The following is a 17,673-nucleotide window of genomic DNA, read 5'->3' as shown; positions in this document are numbered from 1 at the left end:
AATACAAGTTTCATTTTGTTTCTTAATTGGCAGTTTGTTTCAACCATCATTCTTTTACCTTATAATACTCATCAAAAATGCATTTCGTTGATTGCTCACGTACTGAATGAAGTTTCTTTTATATATATATATATATCACAAAAATTCTAAAAGTGAAAGCTTCTGAATTATGTACTAATTTTTCGATTTTTTAAACGAATAAACGAGTAGATTATTTTTAAAAATAGTTTTAATTAAAAAAATATGATTTTAATATTAAAATTTCTGTTTCAGATTTCTCAGCATTCGTCTCTTTTGGAAACTTGGATGGAATTGCTGCTTCTTCTAATGTAAGTATATGTTTTTATTTTTGCTATCAATTTACTGCATTATATTGGAATGGAAAAATTTTTTTTCCACAATTCTGTCATAAAATATATATATATGGATTCCGTACGACCTTCGCGACATCATATCTGATTCAAATTTGGTTTACGAAACGTGACAAATGTTGCGATTTTGCGATAGCTTTTAAAGCCTGAATAATACCATAGGATTATAATAAGCAAATGTGCATCGTATCGTTGCAAGTATATCAAAATTGATTATATACGACCAGAAAGAGAGAAAGAGAGAGAGAGAGAAATCTTTGTGTTCACTAGTATTCGCATAAAAGCCGCACATACCAAGATACAGTTTAGATATATTGCAACAATGCAATGTGGCGCTGAACTTAGTATATAAACACTTTAAATATTTCAGTATCACTAATTATGCGATTTTATCGTCTGTAGAGTATTCCATTCACTGTCCTGGATTCTGCGCCAGGTACATTGACAGTTATGTATTAGAAGCTTGAACTTTATATATCAAATGTTTGTATACATGCCAGAATATAATAATTCGCATTTTGAATATATTTTTATTTTTATATAATCTAAGGAAAATCAGTAAAAATATGAATGAATATGATTCTTCAGTAAATCTATTGCCATATATTGTTAGCATCATTTATTTTCAAGATTTTTGTGTTATTCCCTATACTGGAATCATTTTTTTTCGAAAGAATAAAATTTTAAGCTAGATTTCTGAATTACCGCAACCCGTGCAGAAATTTTGAAAGGGCCCTACCAGGGCCCTAGTATGGAATGAAGCGCCACACCTGATCAGGGGCAAATCAGGGCGACCAGAAAATGTGGATTTTCTAATCAGGGCCACATCAGGCGCGCGGCGTTTCATTCCCTAATAAAGCAGCCTAATCTGGCTCCGATTTGGGCCCTGGCAAAATTTCTGGATGGGACGGTATAAAGTATTGCAGTTGGTGACTCTGCGATACTTGTCACGATTTAACATTTGCTTTCCTCCTGCAACATGATGATGTAGGTTTATGTTTATTGAAAGTTGTTTCATTGCTTCTTTTGTTAATTGTATAATTAAAAATTTGAAAATTTTATGAAATGATAAATTTGAGAGTGTAGTTCCTGGACAACACGACAAAATCAATCAAGAATATAATGACCGATTAGAAAGTGAAACTAAAATACAACACACTGGTTGTAATTTGCTATAAAGAATGACAATATTCAATCCTGAGTGGTTTTACATGACGATGCTGATAGCTCAGCATGCTCTGATGGCTTTGAACCATTTAATGTTCACTATTCTTTGACAGTTGAAAGTACAATATTCATAACCAGAGGGCAGTTAAACTTTGAAGAGTCATATATTCAATAAGATACATAGATATTTTTAGTTTACAATTTTTTGTCTAGTTCTAATGTCTTATTTGAGACTAGAATAGTCTAGAATGTTTTTATTTTCTCTATTTTCTATTAAATTTGTCAAGAATCTTTAAGGAATTTAGAATTTTTATTTTTGATATTCAAATATTTTCAATATACGATTAGTGTTTGGGTTCAAAGAACCGTCGGTGAGTTAAAAGTGGTCCTTAAGTTGGTATGATGGCAGTAAAACTCCAGGGAGATGCAGTAAAAACCACCATGCCATTATGGTAACTCCACCCTTTACATAATGGAACTGGTTTATGAATGAATTATAAAAGGCGAAAAAAAAGAATTTCTTTCAAAAAAAATTTATTTTGCAATTTCCATAATTATCAATTGTATATTGTATTTTTTTTTCCTTCGATGAGAAATTAAATCTTGATATTGATCATATTGTGCAAGGGGTCAATTTATTCTTACATTTGTTTAGGCATTCGGAACATAGTAAAGTTTTCTTTGCATCATATATGCTCGTCTCTCTTGCAGTGTATGACCAGCAGGAGAAGTCTCTTCTCTTGATCCTGATTAATGCCGTCTAGCATTCTGTCGCAACACTGCAAACTCGATCCTGATTAATTCTGTTTACAACCGTAGTAAACGCTATTAATCAGGATCGAGTGTTGTGTGTCTATGTCTCGCTTCATGATTTGCGTGCTCACAATCTCTTAAACCCTTCGTTTGCAATTGAATCTCAATAAAATTAATAAACATTGAATAAACACAAAGTTCTCACCTTTATATAGTTATATATACAGATGCAACAAATTGCAGTATAGAAAAGTTTTATTTCATTATTGAGAGAGAGAGATAGTAGAGATTAGTGAAGATAATCTGAAAAATGTCCTTTCATCTTAATGATATAGTGGAGATTTATTTTCTTATTAATGAGATATCGCAAAATGAATGCATTTACATTGTAAATATTATATTCTTTTGATTTAAAATTGTAAATGCTTTTATATTTATATGCTATTAGACTAAAAATCAAATTAAAAATATCTTCGTGGCATTTCTTTTCAATTTAAATTAATATTTAAAGCAGATCCACACTCTATGATGACATTTATATATCTAGGTATGTGAAAAACGTGTAGTTCAAATTTTAATCTTAAAGTCACGATCTGTAATAATTTTAACTTGATTAATTTCCATTGTTATTTGAAGAATCGATGTGACATTTTTCATATTTTGAAGTTAACGATCCATAAATTCTGAAAATGAGGACAGAGTATTTTTGTATATAAATCGGAAAGTTTATAATATTTAATTTCTTGCAATGATTTAAATGATTATTTAAATTACAATTTAAATTAAAACGAGTTTAATAATTAAAAATAGTTTAAATTCACATTTTTTAGATTTTTATTAAATTTTTTTTTTGAAATGAGGTATATAAAAAGAAATTAGGAATGTTTTTTTTTTAAATAAATCTTTATTGGTCGTGTGAATGGACTTTATAAATATTACTTTCATCTCGATCTTTGACTAATAAATAAAAGAGTGAGAGAATGAAAGAGGACCGGACTTTCTGCAGGTGTCAGTCGTCTCCTTTTCATTTCGCACGGTTGAGCTTAATCAACGCCGGATCTTAGTATTAATTAATATTTTTTACATTTTATATGCCATATTCGCGCTGCGGGATTTCCTATAGGGTGTTCATATTGACGCTTAGCAACTGTTATAGGAATGCGGAATTGACAGTCAAACTGTCAGACCTTTGATTCAAGTAGGAAGAAGTAGACATTTTTTTTTCTGTTACCCAGTAACAGATTTTGCGATTTATTAAATTTCATTTAGAGAAAACGATCTCTCTCTCTCTCTTTAAATCTTTGAAGTTTCCTATTATAGAAGACAAGAATATGATGTTTCTCTTTATTAAAAATTTTGTTGGGTAAATTATTAATTAATCGGAAGAGTAATTTGTATAATTAATATAATAAAATTTTTCGTTAAAAAAATATTTTTTATAAAAGATGAATAAATAATAATAAAAAAAAAATATTGAGGCCATTCAACTTTTTCTCATATAATTTTGAAAATGGCAGATTTACGTTGAGAGTATATCTCCTTCGATAAAAGGAAGACAGGTGAAAAATCAGTGTGAAAATGTTTTTGCACGATTCGCCATTTGCACGAAGGTCGAACTTTGACTCATTAGCTGCCCGGTATATAAAAATAGGGGAAATTTTGCGAAAGATTGATTTGCTCTCTCGAGTGCAATGTGCTTTAAGAGAGAAACTGATGGTGTTGATTTAACAACAATCGCGTGATTTAAAATAGATGCCGTGAGGTGATAACTTTAAAATTTTCACGCTGGTCTCAAGTTTCAAAACTTTCTTCATATATACCTTCAAGGTATAATCATTTGTGAGGGGTTAAAATATAGTATATATATATACTTTTCTCTATAATTCTGAATTTTAATTGTGAGACTCCAACGTGAGTTAAACTTGAAAAAAAAGAAATAAATTGAATATTATAGGAAAATACGGATAGAATTTCTTTAGTTGATGCATTTTATTGTTATTTGGTTTAAAATTGGTTTTTAGGTAAAAAAGATTATTTATTAAATGTTGTATTAATTGGCTTGTTTTTGGAAAAGTTGTAAATAATATTAGAACCCCTTTGGAAGTTTATTAAATCAAGTAAATGGTACTTTGATCCACTCACTCGATTATAATTTATCTTCATGCTTGTTAAAATTCTGAATGAAGCGACTGGTTGGAAAGATTGGATCGCATCCACGTGTTTAAACCTTTAAAACCTCGCATTACCTGTCAGCTACCTGTTGCTAGAACCTAGAATGTTTAGGTGTATGTATATATATGTGTAGAGTATTAACACCCACGACTTCGTCAATCGAGCAGTGAAGTTACACCGCGTCCGTATCGAATTTCGACTCTCGCTTTTATGTGCGATGTTCGTTTGCAATATCATCCGCGAAAGATGAAGTGGTGCCATGTTACAATCTTCTATCTTTCAACATTTTTATTTTCCAACATTTATTATCAATTTTTAAAAACGAAAAATAGGGAATTTTTAAAATTCTTTTATCACTAAAAAATTATTTTATTCAATTAATTAAAATTTATTGAAATATTTAGGTCTACTAAATATTTATTTGGTTCAAATAATTTTTTTCGATGTAAAAAAAAAATACTGACATAAAAATTCTATTGTGTGGAAATTATATATTTATATTTAAGTAGGCGTAATCCAAGAATATAATAAAACTATACAGAGGCGATCAGGGGAATTAAGTCATTTTGTATTATCGTTTTATAATACAGAGAACTGTAGCAATATCCTTTTTTTATCTTTTCTTTTAGTCTAAAATAAGGTTTTAACTTCAATCTAATTTATGTTACATCGATGCAGAATACCCCTTGCGTAACTTCTTTATCTTCTTCTTATATTATCATCAGTTCCATACACTTTTATTACTGTGGATAATAACTGTAAATTGTCTCATTTTTTTATATTATCGTGTAAAATTTCGTTTTGAAATTCTCAATTTCCGCGTTTATGTCCGATAAAGTTGTTAATTAATGAAGTTGATAAGTTGTAATTTAATAGTTTAGGATTGTATAAGAAAAGTTGAATATTACGTAAAAAGAAGGTATATTAGTTGTGTGTATTAATTCAATTAAAATCTGATCATAATTTTGATTTAAATTTTTCCAATTTTTTGAATTTTGATTATTTCTTATTTTGCAAAATATATTGTCTCGTTTTATTAATATAGTATTCTGGAAATAGTTCTTGAAGAATTTACGTCAACGCGGTTATTGTTCAGACATCACGAAAAAAAGTATATTTTGGCAAGGAACTCTTGTGAAACTTAAAGAAAATTTCAGAATTTTTTTTTTCGCTAAAATATAATTTTTCTAAAATAAATTTTTAATAAAAAATAAAAAAATTTATCTTTATTTCTATAATAGGAAATGAAAAATATATATACAATTGTGTTTATATTGCCCCATGGATTTTCATAAAGTAACATGAAAATGTATTTTTGCATGATGTAACAATAAGTTTAACTTCTATCACTAGAATATATCGCATATCGTAAAGTGTGAAAATTGAAGGTGTTGAAATTGTCTTTTATGCAAAGAAATGTGGCGCCTATTGAAGTTTGCAAGCCAATATATCTGTATAGTTTGTCAATAATATTTTCGAAATCTTTTCTATAATAAATAACCAGTGGCTATAAAGCATTAAATGACTTCTGTACAATAGAACATGTAATTAAAATTTTTTATTTTATCACAAATTTCTAATTAAAAATTACAAATTGGCATAAATCTTATCTATTATTTGATTGAAAAGAAATTGATTTTTTTTTCATGAAAATGATTTAAAGAAATAATTTCTTTAATTCATTATTGTAACATGGTATATGTATTTTTTTTGTCGCCTAAAGGTTAGGCAGAGAATACATTAGTGTTTTTATAAGTTACGCATTTTAGAGCAAAATATTCTTCATCAATCACAACAACTACTGAGAGGTTACCAATCTCATGCGCAAAATGCTTTAGGCGTAATTCAGATTTTATGTACCAAAAGAAAAAAGAAATTTCTTGCCACCATAAGTGAAAACGACACTGTAATTCTCGTTAAAATTATAGCCAAAGCTATTCAGGAATTTGCAGAAATTATAATAATTTTGACTTTTATCAAAATATAATATAAATTATAAAAAATTGGTTTTATATTAAATTTTCATATTGTTGGTCACTAAAATTTATTAGTGTTTTAATATTATTCCGGTGCAAAATTTCAACAATTTTCAATACTGTGGCAATTAATTTCGAAAAATTTTAAATTTGTTTTCTTTTTGCAGATTCTATCCTCCGATGGCTTGTGTTGTCACGTACTTCAAAGATAAGGGCGAAAGTAAAAAAGGGTTGAAGGACACCGAATTCTCCAGTTGTCGACTTTTTAGAACTCGGTCTATTTTTACGGTTATTTTTCACATTTTCCGAATGGAAATTTAACTTGAAAGTAGGGATCTCCGAGGGCTATTTAGTTTGCAAGCATCTCATTGAAGCTGAAAATTCGTCATTAAGGTAAATATTTTAATTTATTGGAAAAAATTTTATTACAAAAAATTTAGTTGTAACATTTTATTTTCGACATTTAATTTTTGTAATATTAATTTTTGTTTTCTATTTAATGACTCAATATTATTTATATAGAAATTTATATTTCTAATTTTTCATTTAGAGGCAATTTTTAAAAGTTTTTGCGTTATATTGGTCAGTATATTTTCGAGTAAAGCGATAGTAATCGATTATTGTTTTTATATATATATATAAACGAATAAAGGTCTCTTCATGTATAAGAACCAATAGACTTGAGATTAATAGCTCAGCAATATCATAAACTAATAACAGTTCAGACAGTGTAAATCACGTTGTTTCGTAATACACTCTGTGCGGAAAAGGGGTTGAGACCAGACACGTTTTTTCTTCACGATATAATTGCCTGGCTCTTGCTCTTGCAAATGCTACCGCAAATTGGCGCAATAATTATCCTTGAAACAAGGTCGATTTAGATACTTGCAGTACCGTAGCTTTTCTATATAGAAGTTCTTCATTAATGACTTTCCATATTGTTTATTATAATAACTTCTTTTATTTTACAATAAATTTTTAATATAATTTTTTTTACAATTATATAATTTGAATTTTTTTTTTTTTAAGAAACGCATTCTATTTTTATTTTACATATCGTGCAAACTGATAAATTTTATAGTTTACTATAAATCTTCTTTTAGAATTTCCAATACTTGTCATTATTTTTAGATTCTATTTGAGAATTATTATTCTTTACAGAATGAATGGAAAATTCTTTCCTTTTAGAGAGATGGCGTGGAATTTTTTATTAATGACGTATTTATAAAAGGGAAACAGTTTTGAAAGTGAAATAAAGCAATTACGATAATACTAATTAAGGCAGTGAAAAAGTCAATAGATGTAATATTTTTCTTGACTGAATCAATAGTCAATTAATCTTTTTTTGCGTTCTTCGCGAAAATGCTTTCATCCACAATGACTTAGCACATTGCAAGTAAAACGCAAATCCCCATGGCGTTCAAAACGGGAAATGCCAATTTTTCATTGTGCTTTGAGGAGGATTACCATAATAATAGCAATTGAGTATCTAATAATTTATAACCCTTCTAGCAATAATTATTGTTTCAACGGCAATAAATAATAGAAGTTTGATTTACAATAGTGCTCATCGTTGCTCCTAACAGTAGTTGTAGACTCCTTTTATTATTGTTATACAAGATACAATCGAATTAGGTCAGAAGAATTTTTTTAAAATATACATATATATTTTATTATGAAAGTATAAATTTTCATTTTATTTTCATGATTTTTTCATAATTATCGAAAGTGATAAATCATTAATGAACTCTAGAATATTTGAAGATTGTAATGTAAATATAATAGTGAAATCAATACAAACAGGAAGAAAAATACTTCCTGATGCAATTTTTCATGAAATCTTCTAATGTTGCACTAATTCGATAACCTTCTTATTCTCTCGGTAAATATATTTTAAAGAAAATTATAATAGAACAAAAGGGAGACTGATATATATAAAATAGAAACGTGATTCTGAAAGTAATTTAAATCAAGTGTGTGTATATATATATGTTGTTTACAAAAAGATATTCAATTGCTCGAAGCAGAAAATCCATTTATCGATCGTGATCGTTTTCTTGATGCTTTAACGGTGTTTCTGATTCTATTTCATGCGCGATCTTTGTCTTTCTACTTTGTTTAAGAGAAGTTGCGCTTTTATCAACACTATTTATTCCATCCGTGTGCATCGGTAATTTATTCCCTTTCCTTACCCTCCCTATCTGTAACTAAAGTGAATTACGAAAGTTTACCTCTCTTCCTTTCACTCACATAACTAATCTATTTTATGAAGAAAATTTGGTTTTTTTTTGTATTAAATATCCTTATTATCATTATTTAGTTTCTTCTCTAGAGATCTACGTCTAAAATTCTATGGATTCTCTATTTCAATTGAGTCTAAAATTTTAGGCAAATAAATTATAAATGAAATTTTGGACAAATGTTATTTTGGGATATTTGAAAATATTATAGGCAAAAGAAATTTAGGGCAAATAAAAATTTAAAATTCTGTTAATTAAAATTTTGGTTAAATAAAATTTTAGATGATAGAAAATTCTTAATGAAATTTTGGCAAAATTCGGTTTGATGAAAATTTATGAATATTGAAATATATTTATTCGGTTAAATAAATAATTTAATTTTTAAAAAGGGGGACTGAACAATACACAAACCAACTTTGATTGTCTTATAAAATATTTTTGATTTATTTTAGTCTTTTTGTGTATGAGCCAAATAATAGAAAATTAAAGGTTTAAAATATAACACCCAACTTCACTGAACATAGTTTATTAAATAATAAAATTAAAGAAAATCACTCCACATGATATAATATAATAATAAAATAAAATTCAAACTATATTCACACACACGCATACGTATAAGTAAACAGTCTTTGTCAAAAATGTTGTTTATCGCTCGCACGCTAAACGAGTACTGATCATTTCTAATTAATTTACATATTTATTTTCTTTGATCGATTTCATTCGGAAATTTTCGTCGTCAAATTAGTCACGATTCTCGACAGGGACAATAAATGACTGAAATTTATAAAATATTCAATTTTTGTAAATTGGATATCTTGCAATCTTTGAGTATATTTCAAAACTTTGATGTAGGCTGTGTGGTAACAACTGTCTTTTATTACTGTTTTTGCGGTAAACTGGTAACTATAAAGCGAAAACCAATGAATTTGAAAGCAACCCTAAGCGCATATACACATGGTGTCTTGTTTATTAGTTTGTCCTACAAGACAGAAAATAATTTTATATAAAATTATTTATAAGGGGAAAAAATATTTCTTGTTAGATTTCTTATGGTGAAAATTAATTTGCATTTTTCTTTTAATTTTTTATTTTACAAATCTTCTAATCTGATTTCATAAAATTTTCCTTATCTTCAAATCTTCAATAAATAGTTGTATACAAGGGTGGAATTACAAAATATGTATGTCATTTTAACGTGAAAGTTATTGAAATGAATGGTTTAGACCCGTGTAGAAATTTTGCCATGGCTCGGATCGGGGCCGGATCGGGCGGGAATGTGACGCTACGCCTGATGTGTCCCTGATTAGGAAATCCCCATTTTTCTCGTGGCCCTAATCTGGCCCTGAACAGTCCCTGATCGGGACCAGATTATTATTCACTACCAGGGCCCTGGTAGGGAAATTTCTACACGGGGAATGGAAAAAAATTTATTTTTTTTTGTACACATATAGGAAAAACATGTTTTTATAGGACACCCCATATAAGTCTAGATACTGGGGCAAGAAAGTAGCAATCTCACGTTCTTTTGCGGTTAGTTGATGCTGTCCGCTGTATTATTATCTTTTGTTTTCTTCATTTTGCACCCCCTATGTATCGCGCGCAGTTTAACATTCATGTTGACTTAACGCAATTTTTCTACATTATTTTCCCCCTCAAGCAATGTACAATTGAATTTTATAAATTTTAAAGTAAATATTATCGATAATAATCTGCGATATTTTTCATCTTTTTTCCTTCAACTTAAAAGTTTTAAATTACAGTAATTTTTTTATTGTACTGAATAATTAATTTTTTAGCTTAAATTTTTCTTCTCATTTTTAGGGGAAAAAAAAAAATTTTATCTCGTTCATGAATTAAATCGAGGATAATTTTTTTTTTATAAAAAAAAATACTAGAGCACTTTGAACAATTTTTGAAAAAAAAGTAGGAGAGTAATATCGAAACTGTTTTTAACATACATTGTATGGAATATTGTCATCTGGCGCCATAATATCGCGTCTTTATAGTTGTAACTTCCTGGTATTTCCGATTGCAGGAAGAACATTCACGGAATGTCATTCGGGCACTTTTTCTTATTATTAACTGACGAGTTGAATCGCACATTGCAGATATAATTTTTCTCACAAAAACTATAACATGATTCTCTTAAACGTTTCTGTATATGTTATCAACTCTTTTTGACACGTTTCGTGAGTTTTTTTTTTCTTATTCTTATATTTATAATATTTATTAATATTTCTTTTGATTTAAATAAAATTTCAAAAATCACTTAATTTAATTAATTTTTAGTTTATGTAGTGACAGTTGAAGGAAATAGAGTTGAATATGTTCTATTGTTACAGTGAGCGTATTATTACTATAAGTTTTAAAATTATTGTTATGGTTCAACTACTTTCTTGCCTTCAGGGCCTGAAATCAGAAGACTTCACACAATGCAATGTTCAACAATAATTATTTTCTAAATATATATATATAGGTTTTCCCGATAGAATATGTCATATTTAGAAAAGAATCCTTTGAAATTTAGATTTTCAAAAAATTTTACTCTTGATTTATCAAGGGAAAATAATCAAGAAATAAGTCTAAACTCGTGCGATTATTATTTTTTCTATATCTTGAAAGATAAAGAAAATTATTTTATCTAGAATTCACACAAATTTTGCAATTAATTTTTTTTTTGAAATACATGAACCAAATTATAAAAACATCTAAAAATTCAAGTATCATTAGTTGTAAATAAGAAAGTTTAATCTTATTTACATAACGATATAGCAATTATATGTATTTTCTTTTAATGCGGAAGTAGTAGGATAGTACAATAAATTGACTCTCCAGCCAATATTACTAATTAATAATTGATATATTATTTATTCTACGCGCTTTTTCATAATACATGAACTTGCACCTCTCTTGTGTTGTATAGAAATTTAATTATCCATAAGGGATTATGTCTTCAGATATATCGATAATATACGAATTAATAATTACCTGATTGAAGTATATATATATAATTGAACAAAAATTAGTCTCGATTTACACGATGAGCATTAAATGCAATTGCCAATCGATTAAATTTTACAAGAAAACAAATCTTGTGTTTCAAATAGAATCTTAAGAAAAAAAAATACATATAAGTGAAATTACAGTATATTGGCTAGAACTTTATTTATAAGTCAAATAAATTTCACGATAAGAATAGCCGTTTTCATCAATATAATAATTTTTTTCAAAAATAAATTTTTTTTTTTTGACTAATTCTTCATATTACGGAAATAAAAGCGATATTATAATGTATTTAAAATGGTTATGAGATTGATTTCATGTACTTATAGCGATTTCCGCTTTCATAAGTGCTCTGTCTTCGTCGTCATATTATTTTCAAATCGAGTCTCATATATTGGTATGCAGTCTGGGATATAGAATAATTTTTAAATTTAGTTATTAACTCCTCCATAATAACTAAAAAGACTTCCTGCATTTGTGAGAAATATATTATATTAGCGCGACGAAACGTGTTAGTCGATATAATTATATTCTATACCTATAGAACACGACAATAATTATTATTATATTATTATTGCCAGAGGGATATCAAAAGGCAATTAAATGGAGTATATGCGACTAAAAATTAGCAATTCTAAATTATAACAAAATATAATTAATGATTATAATAGATTTTATTCAAAAAAAAGAAAGAAAAACCGGTTTTAAAGAAAAGTGTCAATTGATGAATGATTATTCTTATAATTAACGTTGGAACGTTGCTTCTATTCGAGTAGTTAATCATCCTATTCATCGATCTCATCAAGATCGATGGCACGTGCTGTAAGAGGCGTACATTAGATTCAATCGATCTTCGAGATTTGATGAGCATGGCGATTTACTTGAATAAAAATTCCTTATACTAAATTTAATACTATCCAATAGAAAATATTTTCTGAAATCCCTCTAAAACAATAATTTATTATAATAATTTCATAATTTTCCTCTCTGTAATTTTTTGTTTTTTCATTTTTATTATTTTTTATTTTACAATGTTACAACTATTTTAATGTTAATTTAAAAAAAACTCATTATAAACCTTCTTTTGTCACGTAAATAAGATCGTTTTCTTTATCTTCACTTTTTAATCTTCTTTAATGTTTATTTCATATGCAATGAAGATCTCTTTCTTATACTACTTTGCGATTATAAATGTTCTTATCATTTTTATTTCTTATTAATCTCTTGCACTTTTTATGGTGCGAATAGAAAGATTGAATAAATATATTATTACAATTCAAAATGAGAAATTAAAGACAGAAAATATAATTTTAAAATCGTTTTTATTTCACTGTTTTTATAATTTCGATGATACTTTCTGTGATAATTTAATTGTAAATAGAAATAAAATAAAATTCATTTAAATGTTGTCAAGCATGTTTTGAAACATTGCCAACACTTTACATCCCTTCACGATATTGATTGATAAAAACTAAATTGCAAAAAAAAAAAAAAAAAAATTAAATTAACTGATATTTGCATAATTGAAGATAAAATTGCAACAACTTAACCAGTTTTATAATCATTGCCTTAAAAAGAGAGTGAGAAGCCCTGGGATTTGGAATTATACGTGAAGTATTCTGCTTTAATTTTCAATTTTCTCTTTCGATATTATACGTAAATTGTATAAAATTTTTGTTTTGTTTTGTTTATAAATAGTAACTACCCCGATAATAAAACGAAGTCACGCGATCCTTTATGAACCACATTCAGCAATCATGTTTTCTTAATGAAGAACATTTTTTTTGACTTTCAATTGATTTTCATATCATTCTTACAAGTCGTAGGTAATTGCAAATTTCTTTTTGAAAACGCAACATTCTTGTTTAACTCTTTGATAAGAGTTTATGGTAGTTGCGATGTTGAAGAAAATAATGTAAAGAGAAAATGATGTCCTTTTTTTGTATATACGATTCTATAATTGGTTTCATTTTTTTTTCCATTAACACTAATGTGCAATTCCAAATAAATAAAAAAAAAAAAAATATTTTAAAATGGAAATTTCCTAATAAAACGATAAATTATGAGAAATAATTCTTAAGATAATTTTTAATTGATTTAGCAATTATAATAACTAACTACAATATAAATATGTTTATAAAAATAGTTTTTTTAAGTGATTTTTGTAAAAGAATTTTTTTCTCTCTCAATTTTCAATTATGTACCGGAAATATAGAGAGTGTTTCAGTTGGAAGTTTATTGGGTACAGGATCTTCGTGAAACCTCGTTCAAGAAAGTTTAGCAAACCTAATGTTATCTCGACGAGTCTTCTCTTTCTCCCTTTGCCCCCTTTTTCATCCTGAATGTCCAGCAATAGTATAACTTATCCGCCTACTTGTCCTGTCTTATATATAGGATAAGAATAAACATCGTTTCGCAACCAAAGGGCCAATAGTTTCTTTTAAATTTCAATTCTTGTATTTGTAAGAAGAATTTTCATTTTTAAATGTTTATAAATCTTCTAAATTTTTCATATTTCTAAATTGAGAGATTCATGATTTTCAAATTGGTAAATTGAATTGTGGCCCTCTGTCAGTAGCGTACAGTGGCAAATATAACATCAAAAAGGTGTGTTTGCACCTGAATAATAATTTATAATTTCATGTCCTAAATTCTCGACTAATTAAAATCACCTTCAAGTACAGAATTTGTTTTATACGATCTTGTTTCTTTTTATAACTCACGACTCTATATATATACACACACCCATCATCGAAATTGGAGCCGACTTGATGAACATATTATCTTTCTCACGCATACTTAAAATGAGTTCCGTCAGCAATGTGTATATACTTTCGCCAAGAGAAAGATACTTTGTTACATGTTACCATATGGTGTGCTTGTAAATTTAAAGAACTTTAAAACTTTAATGCATTTTAAATGTAAAGTATGTCCAATAATAATTAAACACAGTCACAATTAAGAATCTCTCATTGCGAAAAACATATCAGTTTTCAAATGAAATGCTACTTTTATTCAGATTTTGATTTTAATTAACATGATCCAATAAATTAATTATTTATGCTTAATTATTGTTCTATATTAATTATAATTTTCTTTTTGTTTCAGAATCGAGTGAGCTGTTTCGGTGAGTTTAAATAATTTATTTTTTATTTATATATCCTTCGAAAAGATTGGGGTTTACAGAAGTTGTAAAAAATAAGTTCCAACCCAAATGTTAGAAATGTTATTAAATGTTCCAAGAAATATAAAGTTACAAAGAATCATGTTTCAAAAGTTGTGAACGTTCAAACGAACAAAAAATCTTTCCGAACCATTCCTAATAATCAGACTTATTCTCAAGCTGATTTTTAAGAATTCTTTTATATAATTCAGTATTAATGCGCATTTAGATTGGTAAGGATTTGAAATAAAATTCAGCCTCGAAATGAAACGAATTAATTTGGTATAATTTCAAAATTTCTTTTTAAATTACAAACAAAATTTTAGCTTCGGATAGAAACTAATTGTCTCGAAGATAAACAAAATCCTTCGGAATTGTACTTCTGATTGAACATCAGTCCGAAATTTTCTTTAGTAATTATTTAAAAAACAACTGTATTATTTTCAATTATTCGATTTTTTTTAACTAACGGAGTGGAATTTATTTTTTGCAACTCCCAATGTTCGAAAATTTTAGATTTAAAAATCGAAATACAGCTTACAATTGTAAAAAGTCGTAGTAGACATTCCCCTACTTCATTAATTTCTTACAATCGAATTTTTTTGCGGTTTTTTTTTTAATTCCTCGCAAAAATGCGGTCAATAAAAAGAAAAAATTATATAAATTTGTATATATTGCATATATAAAAAAAATGTTACAAAAATAAGGATCAAGTAAAGCGGTAGTTGAGGGCTTTTTTTGGGTTCAGTACCTATTAAATTGGCGACATGACACTCTTGTACTAACGGATCGTGTCTCGTGAGGAAGACCAACCGCATTAACGCGTCGTGTTGGATGGCTCCAACGAATTTAGCGCTCGTGATATGAGATTAAGGAATCATAAGTCACGGTTTCGAGGTCATGAGTATAAGTGTACACTCTTACTGAAAGAAGCTTCAAAGGGGGGGGGGGAAAGCATTTGATATTAAAAATGAAAGGCAAAGTATATACATACAGATTTTCTCTTTTTTAATTCCATTTGCTGTTGGTGCAAAAAAAAAGAAAAAAAAATTGTTAAATTATAGTTTATTTTTTCTTTCGTTTTCATCGTCAAAAATTGTGTTTATTTTATTTTTCTCTTCCTCATGAGAGAGAGAAGATGGATTTGCATCATCTCGCTCTCTGTGGGTATAAAGTTCGTGTTAATGGTGGAAGCATCCAAGTCAATATTAATGGTAATGGTGCTTGCATAAAACTGGTTTAATCTCTATAAACTTCATGTATATATAGAGGTATACAAAAACTTCATATATGTATATTTTTTGAATATGTTCAACTTTCATATATATATATATATATATATATATATATATATATATATATTTATACAATTTGAGTGTATATATAATTCTGATATATCTTTGCTAAATGAAAGAAATAAATGAAGTAATTGTGTAAGGAATCTTCGCGTTGACCAAAATGACATCGAAAACCTACGGTCATTAAGACCAAGCTCGTAATTTTTCGTTTCTTTTTTCTCTTTCTTTCGTGAAAGTCGACTTTAACCTTTAGATGCATTATTGCCAGGGTAATTTTGAGACAGGAATGCGTACATAATACTGCATTATGCAGAAATTCTTTCTTGTATTTCGTCTTCTGTTTTCGAACTATATAGAAAAAAAAATCGCAAATTCAACTAGAAAAGAAGGTTTATATTAAACTCTAATTTATTGAAACAATTTCCCTCTGCAATTATATATTTAGAATTGTTGTCGTATTGTAATTTTCAACCCTTGTAAATAAGATTGCATTTTCATACTAGAAATCCATTTGAAATATAACACAAGAGTTGAAAATAGTTGTAATATTTTACTGCTTACTTGCGTGTGAAGATAATTTTGTTTCGGGAAGAAATTGAATCTTCAAGACATCCTTTTTTCACCCTCTTTCGCCCTCCCCACCCCTAGACTTTGTACGATAATAATTGCAAATTATTACCTTGGTTAACAACATAACTACCATAGAGACATCCCACTGTGAGATTCTCCAACATCCATTGCACGACCTTGAGAGAGATCTTTGGAACAAAGAGAGAGACTATATCATTAAAAAGAGCAACTCTTTGCTGATTTTAATCGTACACATTAGTTTTTACAATGTACACCTTGCGCACGGCATGGTCCAAAGAAAAAATCTTTGGCACAAACTTCCCATCATACGTAAAGGAAGCCAATGAAAAGAGATCCCTCCCCCACCCAAAGGAATATGTCGCGATAATCAAAAAAAAATTAGTTTATTGCAGCTGTAATTGCATTAAACATTTCCCAATGAGACAGAGATTCTTTAGGAATTAGTCCTGTTTTCACCAATCTCAAATGTAAAATGTTTCTTCCCGCATTGACATCGCGGTTCCAGCGGGTTTTACAGTTGGAACTGTAAGTCGTTTATTACATTTGCTGCACATTGCAGTAGTTCTATGCTCATTTACAAAAACAACATATAAATTTTCTGATTTACGTTGCTTCTCGATGAGCTGTTTGACCACTGCACGCGATGACATTCGCACGTGTTCCTTCAACCATGCCGGAATATTAGGTTGTCCAACAACAATCAATTGTTTTTTTTTATATCGCCCACGAGATAATTTGCGAGCAAATCTGTCTCTCGGCGCACAGACATGTATTTGTCCCATTTTAATTTTGCAATTTTTTGTTTCTCTAGAAGTGGTTGATTTCTAGAAAACGATGTCAAAAAAAAAAAAAATTGGTGGTTGTTATAATTAAACGTGGGTCTTTATTGTTGACTTTTTCCTTATAATCGGGAGTTTCAAGCAAAGCTCCAAAGCT

The 17,673-nt window shown here is 28.2% G+C and overlaps 1 long non-coding RNA gene across 1 annotated transcript in view; it reads left to right on the top strand.

Moving 5' to 3' along the window:
- LOC127278837 (uncharacterized) overlaps positions 1-17,673 on the top strand; it is a 63,801-nt gene that overhangs the window by 15,028 nt on the left and 31,100 nt on the right. Inside the window, exons 4-6 of the long non-coding RNA XR_007842548.1 lie at positions 274-329; positions 6,607-6,832; positions 14,794-14,812. This is a non-coding gene — a long non-coding RNA (uncharacterized LOC127278837). The remainder of the gene's footprint in view (positions 1-273; positions 330-6,606; positions 6,833-14,793; positions 14,813-17,673) is intronic.

The sequence above is a fragment of the Leptopilina boulardi genome, unplaced genomic scaffold (assembly GCF_019393585.1).
Source record: "Leptopilina boulardi isolate dan_hultmark-lab unplaced genomic scaffold, ZJU_Lbou_2.1 LbouV2_211, whole genome shotgun sequence".
Lineage (NCBI taxonomy): Eukaryota > Metazoa > Arthropoda > Insecta > Hymenoptera > Figitidae > Leptopilina > Leptopilina boulardi.
This window is presented reverse-complemented; position numbering and strand designations above follow the sequence as displayed.